General features: G+C 46.9%; 1 protein-coding gene across 1 annotated transcript in view; it reads left to right on the forward strand.

The window, feature by feature from the left end:
* srbd1 (S1 RNA binding domain 1) overlaps window positions 1–5,000 on the forward strand; it is a 128,129-nt gene that overhangs the window by 89,148 nt on the left and 33,981 nt on the right. The gene's annotated exons all lie outside the window — the stretch shown is intronic.

Consider the following 5,000-nt stretch of genomic DNA (forward strand, 5'->3'; position numbering starts at 1 on the left):
TTCAACGGTACCACCAGATTTAAAATGGAGCGTACGGTTCAAAAGTTACGGGCAGAAACATAGCTAAAAATTTGACCAGCTGGTGGCGCTAGAGAGTTTGAGCTAGCGACCTGAAATTTGTTTTGGTGGGTCATGGCATGGACAAGAATGTCTGTGACAATTTGCAAAAGATTGTGACCATGGGTTGCCAAGATATGACTTCACTTCCTGTTTGGCGACTTTTAGGCCGTTTTTGATTGGATGTCAAGGCCAAACGATAAAAGATAGAAAAAATTGAAGGCATAAGTTTTGTTAAGCTCAGTCCAGAGATGTTATATACCGAGTTTCAGGAAAAAATGTCAAAAATTGAGGGAGGACACCCATTTTTAGTGATTTTCACAAAATTCAAAATGGCGGGAAAACTATCCAGGCGGAAAATGACGTCATAGGGTGCGTTGGATTCGTCTCAGCCCAAGGATTCCAGAGATACCAAATTTTTGAAAATTGGCCCAGCGGTTCAAAAGTTACAAGCAGAAATGTACCTGCAACTTTGGCCTGCTGGTGGCGCTAGAGGGTTGGGGCTGGGGACCTAAAAATTGCTGTGGGTAATGCTGAGATGGTCCTGAACGCGTGTGCCAATTTTCAGCATTTTCGACCATACGGTTCTATGGGCTGCCATAGACTCCCAGAGGAGAAACATGAATTAATAATAATAATAAGAACAGTACAAACACTCTAAGGTGCCAGGCAGCTTCGCTGCTTGGCCCCTAATAATGTAATCTATCGAAACTGAATCCTTACCAAAAAATGCTCCTCAATCTCCAATACATGGTGTCTGGCAGTGTAGCTGTTTTACAGGCTTAACGCACACACCACAAATAAATGAATGGATGCACACACAAGAATTGTAAAAAAGCAAAATTCAGAAATGCAAATACTAAGAAGAGAATAACTTCCCCCCCCCCCCCTCTCTCTCTCTCTCTATCTCTCTCTCTCTCTCTCTCTCCCTCCAAATATATTACATTCAGACTCATTTTTATTCCAGCACTGTAAACGTGTGACGGACTGCCATGACAGATGTGCCCTGTGCGGCAATAGGCCAGAGGTGGTCCTGCTCTCCATAGCTCTGAAAGTAAACTCCTGCGTCCCTGCACGCACAGGAAAATACATCTTCCACTGTGCCTGTTTATTATTGCAGTTTTTGGTGTGTGTGTGTGTATGAGAGAGAGAGAGAGAGAGAGAGAGAGAGAGAGAGAGAGAGAGAGAGAGAGAGAGAGAGAGAGAGAGAGAGAGAGAGAGAGAGAGAGAGAGAGAGAGAGACTGTGTGTGTGTGTGTGTGTTGGTTGTGTATTTTAGGGTGTGTGTGTGTATGCATGTGTGTGTGTGTATCAGGGTGTGCAGTGTCCACTGGTAACACTTGGTATATTGTGTTAGTTGTGCAAGTGCCACAGACCAGTCCAGCTGTGCAAATCAGTGAATAGGTACTCAAATAAACACTAATACACAATTCATACATAGTTTTACACACACACACACACACACACACACACACACACACACACACACACACACACACACACACACACACACACACACACACACACACACACACACACACACACACACACACACACACACCACAGGTTGCCATCTCCGATTGTTTTGTTTGGTTTTTACCACCATATTGGCCAGCTCTACTTTAAAGTTCCTTTTGAGCATCTTGCCAACATGCCAAACGGTCAAAGAAGATGAATCGGTTGGCAGTTCAAATCTACAATATAGAGGGACGCAAAATAGTTTGAATGGAACAGTTCTTACATTCAGCACTATGTTACTAACGTTTTCAACATATTCAACCTTTCATTTTGAACGCAGCAATGCTTGTGGTCCCTATCTGGCCTGGATTTCAGCACAGTCTGAACTGGCACGCACACACAAACACACACACACACACGCAATTACCAATTGAAACACACACCGCGCCGCTCAGACACACTTGGGTGCATACTGGAAGCAGCCCAGCTCTTTGCTCTCTGGACGCGGCTGTCTCCTTTTAGTGTGGTGGTGTTATGACGTTTTATCTGGAGTGGCATAAGTGTCACACTGTGGTTGTGAGGTTATAGCTGTTTGGGATAGCACCAAGGTGTTTCACATCGTGCGCCACCTACAGTATTTTACACACACACACACACACACACACACACACACACACACACACACACACACACACAGGTGCGTACCTTAAATTTAATGTAATGGTCACTACAGTGTCAAACAGGCACACTCGTACACACACTTACATGCGCGCAAACACTCAGATGAACACACACACACCTTTATATCCACAACATGCACAAACGCAACCTAAGCAGCAGGCACACACACACACACACACACACACACACACACACACACACACACACACACACACACACACACACACACACACACACACACACACAGACGGCACTCGCATACGGTACATGAAACACAGGCCCACTCACTGACTTGCTCACCCACCCACATACACACACAGACACACACTCTTTCTCTCTCGCACTTCACAGAAAACACACACACACACACACACACACACACACACACACACACACACACACACACACACACACACACACACACACACACACACACACACGTCTCACATGAAAAGAGCAGAACTCTTTCCATCGAGTCCCAGAACGCTTGTAACATGTTCCATATGCTCCCCGGTCCCACTGAAGGCCCTTGACAAAGACCGCTCAGTGTGTTTCGCTCCTCTGCTCTCCTCTCCTAATTTCTGACAGTTTGGGGATTTTTTTTCTCCCCTCTCCGTCTTCCTTTCCTTTCCTTTCCTCCCCTTTTTTCATCTTTTCGTAGTTCCCCTTTAAAAAATTCCAGCCCAGTATTTTAAAAGCCACTTCCAACGTGTGAAGACTTTGCCTCGGCTAATTTGATCAATTCACCCCCCACACCCATCCCCATCTGCGCCCAGAATCTGCCCCTCACCTCACACACAGAGACTTGTACACTCACACTTACACTTACGTGCACACACACACACACACACACACACACACACACACACACACACACACACACACACACACACACACACACAGACACACACACAGACACACACCAACCCACTCCACTGCGTTGGCCACAACTTTGAACTGACACTACAAACGTGTTCCAATACAAACAACATTTCTCTCCCTCTCTCTCCCCGTCTACCCGTTCTCTTCTCTCTTTCATTTTCACGTCCTCCATCTCTCTTTTTACTTTTACATCTCTCCCTCTCTCCCACTCTCCCACTCTCCCTCTCTCTCTCTCTCCACCCCCCCCACCCCCTCTCTCTCTCTCTCTCTCCCTCTCTCTCTCTGAAGTTGCGGTTCCCCTGCTGTCCTTCACCCCATCCCTCTCTCATGCTGTGTTTCTCCCATGAGTTGGCGCCCCTCACCGTAAGGTGCTATATGGCCTGGCTCCCTCCACTCTCACTCTCTTTTCCTTAAAGAAGGGTGACCACAACCGCCTCGCTGCCAGACCAAGGCCCAGTCCCCTGGCACTCACTCTTACTTGCACTCTCTCTCTCTCTCTCTCTCTCTCTCTCTCTCTCTCTCTCTCTCTCTCTCTCTCTCTCTCTCTCTCTCTCTCTCTCTCTCTCTCTCTCTCTCTCTCTCTCTCTCTCTCCATCTCTTTCCCTCCATCCCTTCCTCCCCTGTTGGGAGTGTTGTACTATACCCTCGCCCCCTGCCTCACCGCACCTTACACACTCTTACCCAACCACAGCCCCTGCCTCTGCCCCGCTCTTCACACGGCTGGACATGGCGCCCTCAGTCCTCCTGATACGCGGCTAGATGCACAGCAACGACCCAAAGCGGAGGGCAGCTGAGGGTTCGGTTACTCGAGAGGCCCATTTAGAACCACCACCGCAAAAAAAAACTGAAGAAAGAAAGAACTGCCCCAACGTGGACGGACGAGGCGCAGCCCCAAAGGCTTCCTGAGGCCAGTGTTGCCAGATTGGGCGGTTACCTGCCCAATTGGTCTGCTAGGGATGGCCGTCTGCGGGTAAAAACGGGAAAAATCTGGCATTTGTAGTTTTTTTTCTGCAGTTTTATGTCCATAGAAGTCAATGTGATTTGTTGAAATTGGGCGGAATTTAGCGCCTCTTGGCGGATTTTGAGCACCTGGGCGGGATCAGACACATCTGGCAACACTGCCTGAGGCCATTGCAGATCACAGAGCAAAGATGACAGATCACGGTGTGGTGTGGCGGTCTCTGGATGGGATCCCACCTTGGCACCCAGTATTTGCACACTGACACTGCCAGCCAAACCCAACTCTGGTCTGACATGTTATGTTCTCTCTTAGGTTGCTATCTTAAATGGGAAGGGAGTTAGAGGGGTTCATATACAAGTTTTTGGTCCGATATGTTCCCTGTTAAATTGCTATTCATGATTCAAGAGTCTTTTTTATTTGTCTCGAGGGAAATTTGCCATCTTGGATGTGTAGTGGGTTAGAGGGTGAGAATGGTTATGCAGAAGGCGAAGTGTTGTAATACTGTACATTCACTGTTAAAATTCAAAGCTTGTCATTTTATAGTTCACTGTGCATATCTTGGATGTGACAGAAGTGAGATACAGGGTTATAGGGGTTGCGCAAAAAGGCAAAGTATTGCACGAATGCAATATATTGGACTTTTTCTTTTTAATCGCGTCATCTCTCCAAAAATTCGAAATCGAGTCTCAGGCATCATGAACATAGAGCTGCAGTGTGCTCTGCTTTCCTCCCGGGAGGGAATACAAGATCTTCTTTGATTGGTCCCCTGTTTGAGAACTCAGCCCTTTCATGTGTGGCATCAGTGCATGCGGGTGGAACCCCCCCATATATATACTGTATATATATATATATATATAAATATATATAATTATTTTTTCATCTCTCAACTGCTCCGCATTAGTCGTTGGTATGGTTCCTTTTTTTATTTCTCCGGGGGTTCCTCTGACTGCGGCTGGTGTTTC

This window comes from Engraulis encrasicolus, chromosome 24 (genome assembly GCF_034702125.1).
Source record: "Engraulis encrasicolus isolate BLACKSEA-1 chromosome 24, IST_EnEncr_1.0, whole genome shotgun sequence".
NCBI lineage: Eukaryota > Metazoa > Chordata > Actinopteri > Clupeiformes > Engraulidae > Engraulis > Engraulis encrasicolus.